We start from the raw sequence: 23,901 nt of genomic DNA, 5'->3' as shown, positions 1-23,901 counted from the left end.
AGAAGTATAACAGGGTACACTTCACTTCTGTTTTCCTAAATGTTTAAAGTGCTTAGAATATTCAAAAGGCTGAAGGTTACTTTTATAATTGTAGTGAATGAATTTGCATGTTACAAATTTCAGATAATGCATAAAGGGAATATGTAAACCATATGGCCAAGATCTGGTCCAGCTTGTTACATACAGCATTTCATAAAGATCAGCAAAGAGAAAAGTAGGCCCACTGCTACCTTCTAAAGGCTACAATTAACAGATAGCAGAATATTAATTAGTTAATAAAAATAAGTGCATACATAATTGATGGAGATTAGCAAGAAGCTGAATTGTTTCTTGACTCCTTCTAGGATCCATTGTTTGACAGCTATCAGAAGAAAGAGAGCCAAGTTTTATCATCCTGGATACTGTGTTTACTGTCTCCAAGGGCTCATGATTCACTGCGACACTACTGTGGGTCTTCTTGCTGTCTATGTTTACCCTGTACCCAGGGCTAAGCTATAACAGTTGCTCCATCACATGACAAATCCTGACTGGCCAGGGAGGGGAATCAGGGAAAAAGGAGAGCAGACCCAGGGGTAGAAGTGAGAACAGATTTTAATGAGATAACACCAACAGAAATACACAGTTATACTCAGCCAAATGAATAGCCAGTCATCACAGCCCACAAGAGCGTAGTCCCCCAAAGCAGGGAGAAGCCAGAAGAGGAGGAACCCCAGCAGAAAGCCCACAGGAGCTCCCCTTTCACAGCAAACCTTCCCACTTTATAATGAGCATGGCACCTGTATCTCACTCAGGTCAGCTGCCCTGGCTGACTCCAAAATGCTAATGGCCTGCCTGGCATGGCTGGGCTGGGATTCTGTCCCAGCCAAACCAGGACACTTGCAACATAAATGCAACCAGGACGTTTACAGGTAAAACCAACCACAGCCAGCAGTGGCAGTCCTGTTTATACCAAAATTTTCCATTCTGTCAACAGTTTAGTCCATTGTGCAGCAGTAATATTAGATGTAAAATGTTCTAACAGATGCAAAAGCAAACTAGCACAGAGAATTGGGAAGCTTAGTTCTTGGAGGGCTGAATTCATAATTTAGAGATGACACGTTAGTTGTAATTCCATATATCCCTGTGTTTTAACTCTGGTATTTTCAACACAGTATCATACCAAATCTTCTGGGACCACAGTTGAAAAATAAAACATTCCCTTTTGCTGCAAGAAGACTAAGGATTCTGTTTCCATCACTGAATTACATTTTCCTGTCACAAAATTATCCCAGTCTAGTTTCAGAGAAGGTGGTGTGTCCTTCAGAAACTGGTGAGGAAAATCAGGCAGCCTTTATTTATGAAAATGAGAGGAGGAATTGTATACGAACACAGGTGCACACATCAGTATCGGCAGCTATGCCTGACAACAGTGCTGAGGTATCTTCTCCACTCTGAAGCTAATTTAAACAGAGGCATTCGTAATAAGCAGTGGTTTTTGTGTCCCAAGCACTGAACTGACAGTGGTTTTAAGTATACAGAACTTTTTGAAGAGAAAAGAGAAACATGCAAACAACTGACTTTTGCAGAAACACTGGGATTTGGGATTAAGCGTTGAAAGGGGTAAGGGTCTCCTCTGCCCTGTACTGTTTAACCAAGCACAACCCAGCCCTCTTCTGTGTCTGAGCAATGTGTGAGATGTGTGGCCAATACCTTAGTCACATCCAATATCAAGTCCAAAAGACAAATACAGAGGAGTGAGAGCGTTCAGACACATTGGTCTCTGCCCCAGTGGCTGTTCAGTTGTTTGAGACTCAATAGGTTGAATGACACGTCCTTGCTAGGGCGATGCTGTCCCACGCTGCAAGCAGCAGGTAGCGACGGCAACGCCTGCCTGATGCAAGCAGGTCTGGCCAGGGCTGCAGCCCTCATCTCAGCCCTTTCCTCAGGTATGAGCACTGCTGCACTGGCTCACTCTGCCCTCGCCTCATTTCACTGCTGTTCTCACGGCAGTGCTTGCTATCTTTCCTGTTTCTCTAAGGGGCACTTCAGACTAGCCTTTGCAGTGGCTTTGCAGTATCTTGCAGGAGGATCAGCAGCATTCCTTATGCCTAGCCTGAGATCCTGCCTATTTCTTGTTCAGGCATCACATCCAGTCTAACTACAAAATAGCTGTACACAAAAATATATGTATATCAAAAGATTTTCACATGATAACACAGATAGCTGGCATGCAGAGCAGCCTGACTATTGAGCTGTCCGTGCTTTCCACATGGTGGTGATACCAGCCAGGCTTCTCCTCTGGAGGTCCTTGGCTGTGCTGGATTTGGTCACCAGAATACCTGTTCTGAGCTCCCAATATTTACAGTTAACATAAATAACTAAAAATTTTAGTCTCTTCTATTGTGCGTTTCCTTTTTTCTTTTGGGTAAGGTAGTTTTAATTTGTCAGATTCGCTAAGCTGGGCATATATACAGTAGGATCCAGCAGCCTGTGCTATGGTAAGTATGGAACAGGAAAAGCACTTTCACGATGTACTCATCCAAATGGCAAGTGTAGTTATGTATTTCCAGATTTCTGTAGCACATACCAGGAAAGAATTTTATCTCTAGTCATCCCCATGGGAAGCAGGTGATGTTTTTCTTGTTTGCAGAGTTTTGTGAAAGTTCTTTCAGATATTTCCTATTTTCTCCTGAAAATAGCACGGATCATTTCTTTATTGAAGGAGTTGATATTACAGGACTTACTACACTAATTTAAGGAATGTCTTTTTATCTAAGGGCTTTTACCTCTGGGCTTTACAAGTGTTCAGAGGACATTAATTGTAAAATTTATTTTTAGTTTACTTGATTTTTAACTCTATTTTAATAACCTCTGGGTTTTCTTTTGTTGGTTTTGTTTTGGTTTGGTTTTTTTACCAGGTCTCTTGGTTAAGTTTTGTCATACAGACATACCCATACCAGAAAGGGAAAAGCCAGGCATAGGCACAGGTGTCCTGGTGCAGAAACCTATTCCACTTGTTCCAAATATTCCCTTCTCTTTAAAAGAGATCTTTAGTGTGGCATCATCATCATGGAATCATCTTTTTGTCAATCAAGGACCTTAAACATAGGGAGAAGGTAGGACATTCTGACAACAGATCTCACAGAAGGGCCAAAGAGGGAACCTGTTTCCCGGTACAGATGCTTGGTAGAAGCTTCTCTGCTCTAGCTCTGCGCCTCTGTGTGCTTCTTCACTGGGGCCTGTTAGTGCCAGGTGCCCTCCCGTGGCTTGGAGAAAGGTGTTTTCATAACTCAGGAGGGATGATGCATGTCTTGAAATACGCAGGATGATAAACTGCCACCCCGAGGCAAATGCTGCTTTTGTGTACAATTGAAGAAAAGCTGAAAGGGGAGTCTAGGCAGTACATTATCAAATGAAATTGCAATAAAAAATGGAAGAATTTGTTTTCAAAATGTACATTGGTGGTTGTATTTCCCTAGAGTGGAGAGTTATATAATGCAGTATAAGATAACCATTTATTATACATCCTTGGATTTAAAAAGGGGCATCTCTGCATACTGAAAGCATCATTACTGAAATAAAACCAAACAGAAAGATCATTTACTGTTGTATTTTTATTATTAATTTGAACCTGGCAGAAAAATGTTGATATTTACAGAATAATAGAAGAGTGCAAGGCTGTAGGAAATGGCATAATTATTCCCCAAATTCAGACAAGTAGGAATAAAGGAGTCTCCAATTCTTCCATCTTTACATCTATTTTTTGCTAAGGAAATAATATTTAGTTCACAGATGCAGGTATTATAACAGGTTTTATATGAATGAAAAGATAAACTGTGAAGCTCAAAAATCTGAAATGAGCAGTGCTTTCCATCTTAGTCTGGATAACACTGACATAATACAGCAGGAAAAAAATAATGTAAAGATATGAGTAATGATTTCCCCTGTGTGCAAAAAGCAGGATTTCTACATTGTGTTAAATAAAATAATTTCACATAGTAAATATCTCTTAGAGTTTTCCTGTAACACCTTTGGAGCCAGTTCTTCAGCCATGCTTATGTATTTGAAAAATGTATGTATGCTCCTCAAACTAAAGAAACATTGGGAGGGAGTATGTATGTGTATGTATTTATGTAAATCCATGAATAATGTATTTGTGAAGAGAGGAGACTGTTATCTGGGTAGGAAAATGCAAAGCTAGCATAAGATTTCACCGATTCATAGGATGTTTTTTGTTGGTTGGAACATATGGGCATTTTGTCAGACTCCATGTTGGTGTGTGCGTCTCTTTCCTGCATATCCACAGTTGCTTCTGGTCCACTCATTCTGGTTGAAACATGTAGCAGGTTTTGTCGTTTCCTCCTCAAGCAGAAATAAATTATACTTCCAGCTCCAACTATAGAAAGGGCTAGAAGAATGAACAGCCAAATGATGCCAGCGGAGAGTACTTTCTCCATTTTTCCCTCTAAAGGGAAAGTACACCTAAGTGGGAGAAATGCAATCAACGCCTTTGATCTTAAGAGATTTCAGAATCTAGTAATAAATGGGATTTCTTTAACCAGAAATCAAACAAATGTAATATTTATGAAGACTTTCGGTTCAACAAATGTTTTGTTTTCTTTTTTTACTAACAAAACCAAACAAAACATAATTAAACCTGTTCAAAACCAAATTTACTTCAGAATAACCTCTGTTTCGTATATCTAGATACTGATGAAATTTATGGACTTTTTTTTTACCTACTCTCAAAATGAATAGCTCAAAACTATGTAGTTATATTTTGTTGTATTTAAGCATCTCCTTATAATTCTATTAAAAGGAAGTGTCCTTACCTGTATTTTCTGTTGACATCTGTGCTTTCAGGAGCTGTTGGAAGGAAAACACAGTGTTTATTCTGAATGCTTAAAAAAAAAACAAACAAAAAAACCAAAAAGAAAGAGGCATTCTAAACTTACTAAGTCCAGATGCTCCTGACAATTCCCCCTAAATCCACTTGCTGGTGACAATTGCTCTTCCAGAGAGATGGAGCTAAGCATGTGTAAACTTCTAGTAGGATGATTGGCTCTTTCATTGCAAGAGCATCTAACCTCCTCAGTCAAGATAACCAACAAGGTATGAAATTAGAGTCAGATTTCTGTTATTTCTAAAAGTGTTTTCAGATATGTTCATTTCTGAGAAACTGCCCACAGGCTCCTTAATCATTTTAAGGTATTTTCTGAAACACGAAAAATTTCCATAATGGAAGTCTCAAGTGTTAGAGATATATCATGAGAATTTGACTTGAGCTGATAAGGATGTTCTGTGAATTTAGCCCCTTCTGTCAGAGACAACCATTCTGTGTGGATGTGGTTCCTATGGTAATTGTACTTCCTAAACTTAGCAGGTAAGGGAAAGGTGAACACAAATATGAAGTTTAATCAAACAAAATGTTCATAGAATCATAGAATCATTCACATTGGAAAAGGCCTTTGAAATCATCAAGTCCAACCATCAACCCTACTCTACCAAGTACACCCCTACACCATATCTCCAAGCACCACATCTAAATGACCTTTAGACACATGAAGAGATCTCTGACAGAAGACAGTGCTTAAGTCACCCTCTCCTAGTTCTCCTCGCAGGTAACTTTGGGAGTGTCTGAGCCGTCAGGATACAAACAGGCCACCATCAACATCCTCTAAACCAGTGGCACATTAGTGCACAATTTTACCAGTGCTCGTATGTTCTGCCCTGGGCTGACGTATATTGACCTGTCCCTAAAAGCGTAAAGACAATCTGTTCTTGGATATTACCCGATTTTTGGAAACATTCCATCGACTTTCCTCTTGTTGCTCAGACTGACTGGGCATGTTCTGGACCACTTTCATTTAATCTCAGTTGGTAATTGAACTCACACATTTTTTTGCACATGGTAATTTTGCTATCAGGGTAGTACCAGTATTTTATTAAATATGATTCTATCACAGTATGGATAGAGTGCCACAAGAATGTATGTTATTGTATTCCTCTAATCCGATAACTCAGAGGACAGTAATGAAAGGAATCACCAGTTCCAGCATTTCTACAAGAGAGAGTTTTCATTGCACTCATCAGAATAAGATTTTTTTGAGAATATATTGAGCTGAAATTAAACAAAATGTTGCTTTTGAGCTTAGATTCTGTGATATTTGAGGGGAAATTCAACTGAAAACTGGCTTTTTATTAAAAATGGATGGTCTTTGAGCATTCTTTAGCCTAAGCATAGGAGTCTGAAGTATTTGTGGTGGCTGCATAGGGCTGATGGTAATTTTACAGGAGTTATGGGAGATGCAGCCTTCTGAGGAGGCAGTTGGAAGCCACATGGGGCTCCTCAGTATTTAGGCAGCTGAATCCTACTATTAGGGTCTATTGGTTTTGCACACAATCCCATAATGTTTTACATTTTTACATTATACAATGAAAATACATTATCAGGCATTATTAATTTTAATGTATTAGAAATATTAACTTACTTTTTGCTTTTTTACAGATATATCCTTTTTTGAAAGAACAGACATTGGTGTTCCAGTAGTCAGACAAGGCACATACTTCTCCACAATCTTTATGCCTTGTGTTTGAAGGTTCTCCCATTTGCCAGTTGACAAAATCCATTGCAGATTTGTCTGTCCATACCCACTGTCCTAATATTTATAATGACCATACATGTATAAAATACAGGGATTTAGACAGATAGAATAAGTTATGATGGGGAAAACAAAAATGTATAATACAAATAGGTACTTAAATGTTTCAGTACATTTCTAAGCATGTGTAAGCATGCTTTGAAATAAACTTTGTATATTTTATGTGTACTTTCAAGTATATAAAGTTGCTTTCTTTCTAATGTATCACCATTTTGTATTATATGATAACATATGAAAGAATATTGAAGATATTACCTCTGTTAGTTTCTTTTAGCCCTATCCAAAAGTTTGGTGATTTTCCATGGAGTATCTTAATGGTGTCTGACAAAGCTTGCTTCAGTATAGTCTCCTACTGACACCAAATTAGCAGCTGAAAAAATATTAATGAATACATCACATTGCCTCATTTTCTTACAGTTTAAGTCAATAAACACATAAAAAAGTTATGCAAAAAGATAGAAAAGACACTGATTCTTGCACATAGTATTCACTACTCTCATTATGGTTGTTATAGTGCTATATTGTATTTTGAGCATGACTGTGAGCTGTATGGATGCAAACCAACACAAAGACATGGATTTTTGTTTAGCCTTTGGTATTTTAGGGATGAAAAATTGCTCCCCTGAAATATTTTTTGGACAGGTCCAACCGCACCCCAGAATGTGGGTGCAAGCTGGCTGAAAGTGGGATAGATGATGTAGTCAGCACCATCCGTGTTGCCACTGCAGCTCTGTCATCCACCAGTGGCTGGGCACCATTTTTGGCAGTGCCTGATGCTATGTACTGCAAAGGTAGATAGGATGTGTAAGGAGCTGGAGGTTATGGTCCAGAAGATGTCCAGGAGTTGATTTATAACTGCCATATGCCCTGGCATTACAAATACACAAAGCTGTGTTAAGGTCATCAGGAAATGACCCCCTTCCTGGCCTGGCCAGTGGGTAACATGTAGGCAAAAGTGCAGGAATTTAGAACATTGGACCAGTGTCCAAACATGACCTTTTAATTTGGTTATGAATGTAATGTTTACTTTTTCTGCTCATTATGTGGTATATCTTTCTGCAGAACCATTTCAGGAATTCTGTTGTTACACAGCTGTAAAGTAAAATGCCTTTGCAAAGCTATTTTTTCTGTTTATGTAGTCATAGGTCAGTGTTTTCATATATGAGGGAGTGCTGCTAAAAATCCATGTATTCTGTCTTACAAATAGAAGACCATCACTCAGACATATAGTGCTAGTGTATAGGATGTTTCCTATTCTTACACACACTGAAATGTGTGCTGCATCACAGCAATTCTCAGTGAAGCAGAAGAAATCAGAAATGTGAAGTGTCTTTTCCTCTCCCCTGATCCATATACAAATTTTCTCTCTAAATTGTAGGCAGCAGTGGGGGCTGTTCAGAGCAGGAGCTTCTTGGCTGGGTGTATTTTACTGGTTCATGCAAGCTAAATGACCTCTACATCTTGTTTGCCTGTCCAGCCGGGGAGATCCAATTAGTAAACTGTGCTCTGGAACTAACAAAGACAACTTTCCTATGAGTTTGTGTCTCCTGGTTTACTCTGTATGTGTATTCCCTCTTGTTTGGGGAAGGGAAGGCCTTCCCCAAAGGAAACCCTGCAGTCTGTGCCTTAGTGGGAGTCTAAAAGTGTTTATTTCCTTATCCAGTTAGTAATTTCCGTAAAACTGATAGGAATTTCATATAGTTTAGATACTCATATTTCACCTGGTATTTGAGATACCAGGTGCCTCCGTCTCTGACAAAGTTTAGTTTTATTGTGAAAAAAGACGCTCAGAAAAGCAAGCTAAAAAGCATTAAGTTTGAAGTTTTAAAGTAATTTAAGATTTGCTTAGCGATATCTTCCATTATTTTATGTGTTTAATTACATCTTCAATATTTCTAAACAAAACCCTCACCTAGTCAGGCACATTCCTGTTGAGCTTGAGACCAGCTTCTTTTCCTGGAGGCTTCAAAGTAATAGCAGTGACCATGGAAAGGTATCCAAGATTTGTGTCCTCTTGATTCAGGGCATTTTCCAGGAAGTTGCGGGGGCTCAGTAGGGACCATTACTGATAAGAGATGAGTTAGCTGGAATCCAGTTATTTTTTAAAATTTGTCTTTTCCTATTATACTAGTAAGACAAAACTAAAGAGATTATGTTAGGTTTGTCATCATAGAAGAAATAAAGCGTGTTCTAAAAAGTCCCTGAATATGACTTTGATTTTGTGTTTGAGAGCATCTTTTGCTTCATATTTATGTATCAAGGTGATTAGGAAGATACACTAGTCTATAAGAAGTGCAGATTCTGTCTAATGATGATTTTTTAATTACTTCAGGCATTAAAATATCCAGCTGGTTTCTGGCATAAATAGCAAAAACTGTGATTGTGAGTGAAAGTGTTGGAGTAACTAAACATGGCTTGCAGGATTTTTTCTTAAAACTGCATCCTGAATATATTCCATAGTGATTGATATAATAGGAAGATTTTGGATGAGAACTTAAATGCAGATGGAATGAAAATTAAATATTCTGCCAAATTACATTTTCTTCCTGTGAGTCTTCTGCAGTCTATTTCTTTCCCTAGTGAGGAACATTCAGCTCTCAAATTAGATTTCCAGAATATTCAAGTGGAAAGAGACATTATATATAAAATCTGAGGATTTTCGTCAAATTACATCTTAGTATGTAATTTGGCATGCAATTTAAATTTTTCTAATGATTCAAGATCTTCCATAATGTTGACAAGAAATACAGAAATTTGTGCTTGGAAGGCTCCTGAAAGGGCTATTTCCTTCATCCTTGGGCTCAGAGGTGGCATGAAGTTGATACATAATTGTATCATTTCTAACAGATGTTTGTCCTGTCTGTTCTTAGCAGCCTGTAGTGATGCAGATTCCCTGACCTGTGCAAAGCATTAAAGGCTTCTGTACTGATAAAATAGAAGGTTTTCCTTGCTGTAAGTCTGTTACTCCTTTCCAACTCATATCAGAGATAGGGAAGAATTCAATTCCATTCCTTAGGGCTCATTTTTAATATTTAAAATTGATAATCTCATTTCTCTTAGTCTTTTGTTTCTTAGTCTTTTGTCCAACTCCAATTATAATCTTTCCTTTTAATTCTTGTTTCCTGGTCATCTGAAAACCCTAGTTGACTGACAGCCATTTCAAACTTTGGTGCTCCAAATCGCATACAAAATTTCATCTTATGCATAATCAAAACAGATCTCATAGCAAGTGAATGACTTTTCCTATTAGAATGAATAGTTAAGAAATTAATGAGTATTCAGTTTTTTGTATCTTAGGCTTTTGGTAATTATTACTATGAATTGATTTACTTCTGGGAAGAATTCCTGTCAATATTTAGAGCTGGTTAGTTAGCTACTCATGTCTTCCTGTGTACTAGTGTATAAAACATGTATTTTTCCAGTGGCTTACAGTAATCAACACAGTTGATAAATCTACACACTCTCTAGTTATTAAAACACTCATATTCACTTTCTTACCATCCAATTTTTTACAGACAGAAAAGAGTTTTTCCTTGCAAGAAGCTGTCTTCCAGGCACCATCAGTGTCTAGGTAGACACATGCTAATGTCTGTTTTGGTTCCCCGCTGGACCACTTGCTGTAAACTAATCTCCATCTGTCGATCCATTGATACTTGCCATTGGTCTGGAAGCAAAATCTATATGGTAATTTTGAGGTTGCTGAGAATGACATAGCTAGTACATGGGATCCTCAAGAGGACACTCTTGTAACCAGTATGGAATCATATGCCTACTAATGCCCCCTTTTTGTGCTTGTAAATGCTAACTACTGCAAACTGTACAGTGTCTGTTATCCACAAATGTGAATGCAGAATGATTTTTTTTTTTCTGCCCTCTAGAAAGTATCTAACATTAATTCAGAGCATTTTTCAAGCATTGGGAAACAGAAGGGAAAAAAGAAAGGGAGCCTGAGAGAAGACATAAAACTGGGAGTCAGATAAGACCACCCAAAGGTCTGCATGGAAAATGGTAGCGTGTGTGGGACTGTTCTTCATAAGCAGCGCTGATCACAATCGCTTTTGCTGTAGTTATCATGACTGTGATTCATGGGGAAGAGTGTAGCACGTAAAAACACCTACCATCCAAATGTTTGCCCTCCCCTGTCATACAACTGATGTAGACATCTCACAAAAACGAAAGGATTTTTTCCATAATATTCTAATCTCTTAATGGGAGCAATTACACCAATTGCACTTTCAAATGAAAAAATATCCATTGGTCAATATGCACGATATCATATAGCCTCCAGATTTGTTTTTTACTAATTTTTGCCCCTGTTTCTGTCCACAACTGTATTTTGCTACTGCTACCATAAATAAGACTACTCTAGTAGAATGTGTGAGTGTAAACTAACAGTAAAAACCATCCTTCGCAGGTCTCAGATGTGTGACCTGAGGTACCACGTCGCTTGAGGTACATAAACACGGCAGGAGGGCAGGATGCATATTGTTCCTGGAATATCTTTTAGGTTAATATAAACTCAAAATGTGGAGGATTTTACAATTTATGTTTGAGACCCTTTAAATGGCTCCAAAGAACACACAGCATTGTTATATACTGGTCTGCAGGAGCATTCCCTTGTGCTAGAGTTCTTAGTTCATTATAATCTCCATTGTATGAGTCTTATTCAAAGAACTCCAGTGTAAATGGGCACTGTATTGACATAACAGTGTTTTTAGCACTACACTGGCAGAAATTCTTACAGGTTACAAGATAAGAGCATAAAGTAAGATTAGGTCCAGTGTCAGCCTCGCTACCTGTATGTAATGTATGTGTTCTTACCGCATTGCTGTTAAGACCAATCCACAGAGGCTCTCCACATTCCTGTGCAAGTAAGAACAACAGTGCCTGGCTATATGGGTCTAAAATACCGGCAAGTTCTGAGGCATTGTTATTGCAGTTTTTCTGTGCTTCCTCCCAAGACATTTTGGAACTGATGACAGAATAGCTAATGCCACCAGAATGGTCAAAAGCGAAGTCCAGCTCTGTTGCTGATGACTTAAAGAGTTCAGGATCGGTAGGAATAAGGAAAAAAAAATACCCCAAGAATGGTTAAATCTGGAGGCCACATATTTGGCTTGAGTGACTGAATAACATCTTCATTATTTATAAACAGTAGATAATTACTAATGGAATGGAACACCTCATTATTTGTTTATAAGTAACAGATAACTTCGAAACAACTGTGAATTTTCTGGATTAAAGAAATACATTTTCAGCCCCTGGGAATTTTGAATCAGTAAATTCATGGTATCTTGCATGGCAGAGGTAAATTTACCCCATCAATCAAAAGTAACACACCTACCCTTCATGTTTTCAAAATACTCTTTGCGGCTTAGCAGCTTTGTGACTGTCATCAGGTTTATTTGGATAGACGTAAAACTTAGCAGTTATGGCAATCTATAGATCATTATGAATTTACATAATTAAAATGTGTGTGAGTTTTAGTTATGTAATTACACTTTTAAAAATAAAAGAGTTTTTCTTTCCTAAGTTCTAGTACTTTATTTATCATTCCTTTCTCCGAAACATTGCTAAGTAACACTGGGATGCAAGACGGGCCCTTAGGTTTTACTGATCCTTTACCTAAAAAATAAAAAAAAGATAACTGATCTAAACCATGTTCAACGAGAAAAGTTATTTTAATCCTTGTGTTATAAATTTCAAGATTAGCAATACAGAACTCACCACTCTTCTGGCAAATGAACCCTGTGGACTTGTAACATTCCTGATTGTTCCATTTTCCTGTGTCATCAGCATGACCTCTCTTCAGAGAAACACAGTCAAACTGTTGGAGTACGGGAAGGAATATGAGTACCTTGATATTAGAAGTTATAAAACAAAGTACTATAACCCCCTGAGTAGCTTCACTTCTTTTTTTCTTTGAATTCTGATACTGTAGCGTTTGTGTTACAACTCTAGAAATACCTTCCTTTTATCGTTTTCTGTCCTTTCTGGCCTCCTGTGTGATGGCCAGCTCCACCTTGGTACTGTGTTGTAAATCTTTGTAATCATCTCAGCCTGCTTGTTCATTTGGTTATTTTCAAGGACATGTTTGAAAGGCACTATTATTTTCAAGAACTTTATGTTATGCCTTCTGACTTGACTAATGAACAACTATCGGTAATTTTTTTGACTAAGAATTAAAGAAAAATAAATGGACATCATGCTTTATTTGGCTTGCAAAGCCAACTTTAAATAGTGATTATTCTTGACAGACTCGTCAAATGATGGTCCTTGGCAGTTACCATCAGCTCTAGTTCTTAGAATTTCTCTTTCAGCTACACCAGATCAGGTCCTGAGTGCTTAAGAAGCTGGAACTTCAAGTTTGTTACAACCTGCAACAGCCTACTAAGCTGACATGCAGAGATTTAAGAACACCTGATTTAGTGGCTCCTGACTCTAGTTTCTTAAGCTTGAGTAATTTTTGGGTGATATTTAACTCCTTTGAAAAGGATCTTCTGAACAAGATAGCTGTTAGTACCTTGAAGGTAATGGAGAAAAGTAGAATGTGTGTTTGCACATTTTTTTCTTTCTTTTTTATTTCCCAGGAGCATTATTAGAGCTGCAGTAAAGTAGTAAAGTAGAGCTATATATTGCACTGTATTCTGTATGTCTTCCTGCATGACTTGGCTAATGGCTTGATGGGCAAGAGCAGGATGAATTGGTTCAGGTGCAGATTAAGCTGGTTATCTACAGGCATGATTTCTGGGTTCTCTAGAGGTGTGCACCAAAATGAAGGGAGGATGGACAGTGAGTGGAATGACATAGTGCGAAGGGCAAATTCTGAAAGCAAGATACGGAAATATATGGAAGAAAGGCCATGTGGATGTACAAATCCTTCTATACTGGTCTGAATATGTACAACGCTGTTTTATTGACAGTATTCTGAGGTTTAATTTCAGCGCTAGCAGTGGAGAGGGTTTCATTGGTTTAGAAAGTAGCTGACATCTATTGGCCTTTGGCAATTCAATTACAATTTTAAATAAGGAAGTAGAAAAAACTCTTTCATCTTGCCTAATCCTTCCTTTTCAAACATGGGTTAACGTGTCAAATGTGAAAATATTTCCAGCACGTGTTAACTTCTAAAATTCTAATGTTGCATTTCTATTTTTTTCAAAATGAACAGCAAATTACTATGAAAAAGAAAATTTTATTCAATCTATCCAATCTTTAGTCATTCTGTCAATGCCATTTTGTGCTCTGAGACTGCTAGAATACTCAAACATTGAAATTTCTTATCACTAGTCCCAGTGTAAAGATAGATGAACAATGTGGGGAGAAGGCTGAGGCATTGTTGGTAGCTAAGCAAGCCGTTTACTCGAAGTGATATTGCTCCTCAGATCTAACTTGATGGTAAACGCCAAGTGGTATTTACCTGTTGCAGATTGTGGCCATCTTCTGGATGCAGACTGGGAAACAAAACAGGTTCTACAAGTTTTGGGAAATCTGGAGCCCAGTTCGTATAGGAGACAGCACTTCCATCACTCCAAACAAAGTTGAGTTCGCTGAGTATATCATTCAAGCCACTCCAGGGTTCATTTGAAACATCCTTCAAATGGTAAGTGAGAAAAGCTGGGAAAAAAGCCAACATAAAAGATGAGCATATGCTGGCATCAGTCGAGACACTGGCTCGTAAACAGCTCCTTAACTATTTCATTCGCCAAAGTCTTGTAAATACATTTTAATTAGCTTTTGGTCAGAAATTTACCCAAGTTTATTATTTCAAGGTTATGCCAAGCCTTTGCCTGTGAAAAGTCTCAAAGAATGAAAGTATTTGGAACTATGAAGCGAGACTGGAAAGAGGAAAGATGCAAAAAGCCTTGCTGCCCACCATGTTATCTAGTGAGTTCACATATTTTAACACTCAGGGTGAGCTGATTGACTGGTGGAAATGTGTAGCTGTATACATCTGCAAAGGGAAGCCTGGGAACATAGGCAAGGTGAAAATGTGCCTTCCTCTCACATTCTACTGCTGAATTAAATCGCAGAATTTAGTCAGTCATTTCAGAGGAGTATAATAATATATCCCTTTCAATTTCTAACAGAAACAGACCATGGATACCTTTCTCTTTCATTGTGTGAAAACTACAAATGCCAGGTCTGGGTTTGTTACTTTATGCTAATTCATACCCTATAGATAATGTAAAGCAGTTTGCGTGGAACAGGAGGAAGCAACCCTTAGCATCACTAGCATGCTCTAGACAGATGACTCCAGTTCTTCCAAAAACATTTCATGCCGTGTCCATATAACCTGTGTTGAGTATATATATTATAAAATACATACATTAACATGCTGTCTTTTTTTGCCATGATCTTCTTTGCAGGAAATCACCATTATATACAGAGTAAATGCTATCTATTACCTAAAAGGCTGTTGCACTGTACCTTGTACTTGTTCATTATGTATGCTCGCCAGGTTTCCTCCAAGGCTCATACAAGTTTTTCTTGCAGTATACCAGTATTCATAGGAAGAGCCAAAAAATTTATAACACTAGGGAAAAATGAGTATAAACTGTTAGTGGGTGACAGCGAAAGGAATTCAGGTTTGAATTACACTAGTTTAAGTAGAAATTAGCCTAACTCAAACCCAGAAAATAATTTTCCAAAGTTAAAAAGGACTCAGCTCTGGAACTAAGTCAAAACCATTCATGAATTTTAAATTTACACTGTGTCTTACTATGAGGGACTGAGAAAGTGACAACGAAATTCAAACCACCATTTATAAACCACAGGAGGAGTCTGATGAGAATCTAATGTGTTAACTAAGAGATTTTGAGAAGCCATACTCCATCATTAGTAAAAGACAAAGAAGTGCTGACTTTATAAGAAAAGCCAAGCCCAGGTTTTTGTGTGGAATCGTGAATTTTCTGAAAAACATTTTTGACCTAGAGCCTCTGGTCAGCATGCTGTCATGTGTGTATTCAGCCTATTCATTTTACAGCTCTTTTACTAATGGAAGTATATGTCTTGTGATTTCTAAAAAGTGCATAGTCATCATATTATTGTTATCGTGTAGTCATACATTCACCCTGAAATGGTTTTTGTAATTATGAGTGTGCCTAGCGTGCCCTCTCCATGTTTGGAGCTCACCCTCTGCTCTGTGGCATGCCTGTAGCACTGTCAGAGAATTGCCTTGCACAATTTGTGGAAAATAATGACTGTGACGACTGTAACAAAAATAGAAAACGTGTGCTGGTGTAAACTCCACTGGTGTAAATATCCATGGGTGCTTTCATAACAATATTGTTTATGTTAGAAAATAGAACCCTCACATAATAACCACATCAAGTTTATCCCTTTTGGGAGGAAGCAAGAATTACATTGAAGCCTGTTTGGAAAAATTTGACCTTATTTCTGATTAGTTGCACCTCATATGAATGATTTTATGCTATAGTTGGTGCTTTCAGCTGAATTCCATTCAATTTTTTTGAAAGTATATACAATGTAGCAGTTTTCCCAGTTTTTTCCCACTTCTGAGGAGAACAAAAATCTCCAAACCCACCATTTTGGAAGAATTAGGCAACTGGTTCATTTTTTAATGCAACTTTGGATAAATGCTGTCAAAGGTATCTGAGAGACAAAAGGCTTCTTGTATATCTTTAAGTACCTTCCCAAGGACTAATATCGCTGTGCTTAGATGGATGTTATCATACCTGATTTTTAAATAAAAGCCAATCTACAGGACATCCTCCAGGAGGTGAAGGCGCCGCTGAAGCAAGTGTTGCATTTGTAAAACTTCTGTGCCTCTCACAGATATAGCCATTTGAAAAGCCACAGCTGACATCATTCCACAAGCCTGAAATCAATTTAAATATAGATAATTAAACACTGAATGAGATTGAAATTTGTGGGAAAGTGAACCGGCTTGCATGCTTGTAGGTTCAAAAGCAATCTGCCTGGGAATGTGAGGTAACACGCTCCAGCTCAACAATATCTCCCTCCGTCTCTGCTTACAGGAGGACTTTGGTTCTGCTGTGACTGTGGGAGTAGTGGCCATAGGAGATGGCTGATACAGTAACTCAGTGACCTCTGAGTAGCACTCAGCTTTGTTGCACTGAAAGATGCAAGTGTAAAGACTTTATCAGTGAAAACACGATACAAATGTGAAACTCCATGTGTGTTCTTTTCCTTTGCTAACTACTCTCTAATTATTTTTTGAAAGACTAGTTTCCTGTTGATTTGAATAGAACATATTGTTTGTGCAGCTGAAAAATCACTGATCAAATGGTCCCTGCATTCCCCATTAAAATAAATTTTTTTATTTTCCACTTTTATGGCTAATATTGCCCCTGAAGGAACCTCAAATACAATGACTATAATTTATTGTGCATATGTTCCCAAATTGCTGGGAAATAATGGATTACAGTTGGCAAGGTATTTTTAACAAACAGCAGAAGAGCAGTACCCATAAAAATACTTTTTAAAAAAAGTTTTGTAACTCACCATCTTTTTTGTTTAAGACCACACAATTTTCTTGAACATTTGCAAAGTTGGGCTCACCCTGTGCCCAAGCTGCATAGTGCACTGGGCTTCCATCCATCCAACTGAAAATAAACGACAAACCAGTTGTGGCTGCTCAGACAATGTCATGGAACAGTTCAGAAAAATCTACCTTAACATGCTAAAAATATTTTTAAAGAGTCTGTAAATTGAGTTTCCATTAGGATTAAAAGGCGTTAGATAATGAAATTACTGCATGTCAAGTCAAAGAAAAAAATACATTTTAAACAGATATTATCTATATATTCATAACATGTATGTTCCTTATAAAAATTACATTTAAAACAGTTTTTACAATGTAGTTAAACCAAGGGAGTGCACATATCTCAATATCCAATGTAACTCTCTGAAGGTGCGTTTAGCTCCCTTGCAGTGCCCCTCCAGGAGGAACTCTGGCAGTACAAAACTTCTACAGCTGCTCTTTATGAATCTTGATGTAGCTTTTTTACTTACCTAAACTGTTGATCAGCATTCTGAATTAATCCTATGAGATATGACTTCAATTTGCCATTTTTTAAGATCTAAACACAAAAATGTACTTTTAGTTAGTACTTTCTAATAATTAGTAGTTATCTAATATGAAAAAGTGTAAATATCTCACTGTGGAAGCAAATAGATGAATACACATTGTATAAATTATCATATGTAGTCACCAGTGAGGACCTCTGTTAAAGTAAATACCATACAGCACGTACTTTTGCTTTATTATCTTTATTGCTGCTTTCCCAGTTTTGGCTGCATTACTGGTAGGATCAAAGCTTATTTAAAAAGAAACAAGGAAGTCTTGAGAAAAAATTTAGTGTAAAATTTTTTGGTACTTTCCTGTTCTTAAGCAGCCATGTAATTCCTGTGTCTCAAGCTGTCTGTCCTCTCCTCCTTTCATATCCTTTGCAACATAATAAAAGCAAGCCTGTAATATTGTGAAACAGAAAGGAGGATGTGTGGCTACTTTGATATTAGCAACCCAAACAGGATTATGACAGGGGTTTGAGGCAACATCCATGCTATTAAATTGTTAGCGTGCCCCTGCCATGGCTTTGGCATGTCCCCATCAGAAGTGTCTCAGGCAACGTGTAGGCAGTGCCCTGGAAATGCATGAACAGTTCTGATACGTGTTGCAGGAAAATGAATTCACTAAGGTCCTAGTTCAGCAGTCCCTGAGCCAGGGAAATACCATGGTGTGGTATGTGACTATTAGAGCTACACTGGCACTAGCCTCACATCTACATGTCATAACACTGTATTCTAGAATATGATGTTCAGATGAGAGGTAACCACCTGTCAAAAGCACAGCTTTCTCAGTATGCACCTAATCTGCCTGTCCATTGCTCCTTATATATATTTGGTCATGGGCAGAACTCTGTTTAGATTAGAATATACAAGAATATACCCACCCTAGTAAATAGTAAAATCTTTTTTGTTTATTTTCCTAAAGAGAAGCTCTATTCTGTAAAATAAGTATTTTTCCAGTAAACATTTAAATCTAATGCCAATAAAGTGTAGTAATATTATGCAAGAAGCACATTCTCCTGTACTTCACGAGCATATGCAGCAGGGTATATAGGCCATGTGTTGTATAACATAGCCCAATTTCCTCTTACACATTTCCACAAAAATTTTCTTTCACTGTTGTTTCCAATAGTAGCAAGATCTCCATGACTGTTTTTGCAGAATGTTCTGGCTTTCTCCATAGAGGTCTCTTCTGTGCTGAAAAAGTATTATTTATCTCCTTTTATAATCCAACCATCTTCTGTGACTTCATATGCTGCAACACAGAAGAGGAATCTCTGTTCACAGTTCTTACACAAAGCCTCTGTCATGACACGATACTACCTTTAGATAAGAGAAAATAAAACAGCTTACTGGCAGAAGGGCCTGGAGGTTCTGGTTTCAAGGGTGTCCCTGTAATGAAATGGGAAAAAAAAGATGATGTAAAACGGTTCCCAAATGTTGAATGAATGTAAGTGTTCAAATAGTGGAAATTATCTTAATGTCTATCAATTTTTCGTATTTTACATGTTTAGAGCAGGATATATTTATATAGTATCTTTGGTGCAGAGAAAATATGGATGTTCAGGGAGTAACAGATGCATTACAGGCCTACATCTCTGTCTTTGTAGGGTTTTGGTAAGTGCACCTTGTACGTCCTGAATGTTGCCTAAATTACATGACTGAAGTTTGAATGAGTACTTGTTTCTGAAAGAAAACTAGAGTGTGAAAATATTTTACTTCAATGTTGGTATATTTTGTAGAATAATAAGTGATTCTTTATGCACATTGCCTTGTATCTGATCTAGAGATTCAAATACTAAAGGAATTTTTGCTTCCAAGTATTTTAAACTGTATTAGCATTCGTTTGTGAATTTTCTTTTTTCCTGTGAAACTACTTTGTGAAGAATCACATTTGACTGAAAATCCACCAGCTTTTGAGAAATAATTTAAATGAAAAATTTCCACATAACATGGAGTGGGATATTGGAGCAAATGTCACCTTTACAAATTTTTTTCCACGGGAATTCATTGTAATGTTTGTGTTGCTGTATGTGTAATTACACTAAATGAAGTGTGTGACGCATATGCTTGGATAAAAGAAAAATCATGTCACCTTTTAAAAATAATCACTTGTATGATTGGTTAAAAGGTTTAAAAGAGAAAAATATATGTCTTTTCTGCAAGTAAAAAGTATTATGACTATTTCACCGTTCTTTGGTATGACATTATGCACTGCTGACTAATGATGGTAATTACTTCAGGCTATAATTTCTGCCATTCATCCACTGATAATAATTAGCAGTATACAATTACTATTGACACTTTTGCTAATGATTTTTAGTTGTGCTGATAACGCAGGTGAGGACTTACAAAGGAAGTTACCAGGAAGGGTATCTTCACAACATCTCTTTGAGATAGATGTCTATGACTATTACTTTTTAATTATGAGAAGCTGAGACAATGTGCCTTGGTTAGAAGCAGATTATTTTGAATAATTCACCATTGGAGAAATTATCTTATTTAGAAAAGTATCACTTCAAACATTAACCCTTACTGCTTCTGTGAAGGAGCCCAGGGAGCCACCAAAGCAATACTTCTATTAGTCTAGGAGGTAAAATGTGTAACTCCATACAAAGCTATAATTGATTCCTCTCTTATTTCACTGAATATCTTCCTTGACGGTAGTTACATTTGGAAAAAAAAACCCGAACCAAACAGACAGAAGTATAAACAGAAGATTTTGCTGCTAGTATGAAAGGAAGATGAGAGCATGCCTATTGTCTTAAAGTATATAAATTTTGAAGCTTGAATTACCATCTTTTCATTACAGCAAGCCTGTTGTTACAGGAGTTTCTTTACATGTCATCTTACAAAGAAAGTGATTCTATCATGCTAGTGTCTTGTTTAAATTAGAGTGGGTGACTAACGTGTCCTTATGTAGTGTTCTAGCTACACCTGAGTGGAGGAGGGAAATTTCACTTCACAAAGAGGAGGGAAATTTAAAGTAATCTTTTTTTCTTTTCAAGCTGTAATCCTCTCTTTTTCCCTCTCTGCCCTCTTAGCCCCCAACTTGGAAATTCACTACAAGTAAAAGTTCCAAGAAACATGCAGTTTCATGTCAGTCAAAGCTTCTGTTTTGACAAAAATCTGCTTTTGTGCAGAATGATGGAATTTACCAGGTAAGCCCTTGAGGTTGTTTTCACATTATTTTCTATGATTTTATAATTACATAAACAAGTATATTTTCAGTAAAGCTTATATAATATAAAAATTTATTTTTGTAAATAAAACAAAAAAGAAGTTTATCATTAACAGTTGAAACATTGTATTCTGAATGTATTTATATTGACCTGTTTTGCCTTATGCAAAATTCCTGTGATATCAACCAAATTTTCTACCAGCATGTAGCTTGCAGAACTTCCTATTTTGATAGGATGGGATTCAGCTTAAATTTCTTCCTAATGTGAGTTTAGAATAAGAAGTAACCTACCTTTCTTTATTTGACAAATCCAGTTATGACTGTATTCACAGTGCTCTGTAATCCATGATGTGGAAGTCTCTTTGCTCATTGCTCCACAATATTCAAATGTAGTATTGTAAAAATAACGATTTTTCTTATAATTCAGCTACAGAAGAAACACAGATTTAGTTTTTGTTCTTATCATCATGGAAGAAAGTTTTACTCTAGAAGGAGAGAGAAGTAGCACCGAAGTTTCAGTCCACTCCTTCCTTTCCTCCTGTGGCTGTGCAGCCTGTGTGGGCTGTTAAAGCAATACAGTCACTCTGCAACAAAAAAGAAAGGCTCTGGGTTTACGCAGCATTTAACAGACTCTAGCAGTCCCATGAAAACTGGAATCAAATGAGGTTATAAATCAATAGCAGGAGTAAGGAATGTGGCAATATATGACCAGAGACTAATAAAAATCAGGAGAGACTTTTCTCCTGTATTTGCCACTTAGTTAACCATCTCTGTAGCTGTAACAAGTACACCATGTTACCACTGTTGTGATGATATAACTTCAGAGTTTATTGGCCTTTTTCCTTTCCAGACCGGTATGAAGAATAATGATTTAGAGTTACCCAGTGGCAAGGTAGACATTTTCTGGAATTCTTATTCAACTTCCATCCACACTAATCATAGAAACAGCCTAACAATGAAAAAGTCAGAACAAAAAGAAACTGGCAAGGTGAAAGACTCACCGGTGATCCATCACTCCAGGAAAGCCCACCATCAGGATCCAAACACTGCAAACTTATCCAGAAAGGCTGAGGTGATGGGGATTTTTTCTTAGAGTGAGAAAAAATGTATCATGGAAGAAGAGGACCTATGTGGTTAGCTCTGCTAAATTTTGCAAGTTACAAGGGACAATAACTCACACTTATTTAAGATTTCAAACAGAGTAGAAATTTTACAAGTAACAAAATGTTGGTCAGCGAACTCCCATTAGCAAGTAAGTGAAGTTTACACCTTAAAATTTTGTACTTTGCAAATGGTTGTCTTGAAAACACAGCACATTGTTTTTCTTCATTGATGATGTGATTATAGTATTCTTTGAGAAATAAAATGTTCAAATTTTCTGGGAGTCACAACGTAGTTTCAAAATCGTTCAGTGAACAAACTGAGAAATGCATCTGAAGGATTAACATTGAACCAATGTGGCTGTTGGGTTGTTTTTTATTGATTTAAAAGATTTGCAGATGATGGCAAATTTTAGGAATTCCAAAAAATGTCTTTGAAAATGGTACCCATGTGAAACATTTCTCGGTTGTTTTTCTTAGGACTATGATGATAAACAGATACAGATTTTCAACTAATTATCTGAGGAGCAACTCAAGACTATTATAATTTATTCCTCTATTACTTATTGTTACACCAAAATATCAATTGTTAGATTTTTTTGTTTTTTGCTTACATTATTAAGTTTTCTGTCACTGTTTGCTCTTCTTCACTTTTAATGGCAGCCAGGTCTCCTCCTATTAATCTCGGGCTTCAAACCATGTTTTCTTTTGGTTTTCTTCTCTCACAAAACCCTATAGATACAGGTAGTACACAATGTTTACAGCACATTAAAATAAATCCGACTGCCCTGTGGAAGCAAAATTGAAAAACATTCCATTACAGTTATTATGTATAATATGGATTGAAGAGTATGCTAAATGGATAACGTTATGTATCACTGATAGAGTGATAACTGCCATGATTTCTGTAATAGTTGTGTCAAAACCTACTACATATGTGCAATGAGGTGCCATTCTCTGGAGTTTAGATGCGCTCTTCTGTCTCATGAGTAGGATTATTGGAAAAAAATACTTACTCTGAAGCATGAATTAGTACTATTGCTTGTATCCCAACCCAAGGGACATTTGGAATCAGAAATTATTTCAGGAGCAAGAGGATGAGTGATTTTTTCAGCTAGTTTTTTGCAGAGAAATTTTGCCTTTACTTCACAGTTCTGAACATCCCATAGTCCAGCTGCATTTCCAGTCCTTAGGACAACACAACCTTCATTCCCTTTGTGAGATATAAAAGAAAATTGAAATGTGTTTTAAAGTGGTTCCCTTGACATTTTTACAGCTCATGTGATTCATTTACAAAAGACTGAAAAATTAAGTATCGTGTCCGCTCGAAGGAGGAGCTTTGTAAAAACAGGAGACCAGTAAAAGGAGTCCTTCGTCATCTTCCCTCCCCTTTGAAAAGCTCTACAAGCGCATGAACAACCGCTTGCCTGCCTCTTTGCTATGCCACTCACTGCAAGGATTTGGCAACCTGTCACCCAGGCTGGAAGGGGTTTCACCCTTTCTGCTCAGTTTGATTTTGCTCTTGTAACCAATGAGGAGCCAGAAAAGAAATATTTTCATGGCATCATGGAAAAATCATAGAATTGTTTAGGTTGGAAAAGACTCTTTTTAAAGAGTCCAACCGTTAACCTAGCGCTGGGAAGTCCATGTCTAAACCATGTCCCTAAGCACCACATCTACACGTCTTCTAAACACCTCCAGGGTTGGTGACTCCACCACTTCCCTGGGCAGCCTGTTCCAGTGCTTGGTGACCCTTTCTGTGTAGTAATTTTTCCTAATGGCCAACATAAACCTCCCGTGGCGTAACTTGAGGCTGTTTCCTCTTGTCCTCTCATTAGTTACTTGGGAGAAGAGACCAACCCCCACCTCACTACAGCCTCCTTTCAGGCAGTTGTAGAGAGCGATCAGATCTCCCCTCAGCCTCCTC

General features: G+C 37.4%; 1 pseudogene; it reads right to left on the bottom strand.

Annotated features, from left to right (window-relative positions):
• LOC104348063 (macrophage mannose receptor 1-like) overlaps window positions 1-23,901 on the bottom strand; it is a 40,808-nt pseudogene that overhangs the window by 3,689 nt on the left and 13,218 nt on the right.

Source organism: Leptosomus discolor, chromosome 6 (genome assembly GCF_034619465.1).
Source record: "Leptosomus discolor isolate bLepDis1 chromosome 6, bLepDis1.hap2, whole genome shotgun sequence".
NCBI classification, from domain to species: Eukaryota; Metazoa; Chordata; class Aves; order Leptosomiformes; family Leptosomidae; genus Leptosomus; species Leptosomus discolor.
The sequence above is the reverse complement of the archived record's forward strand: the minus strand, read 5'-3'. Positions and strand labels throughout refer to the sequence as shown.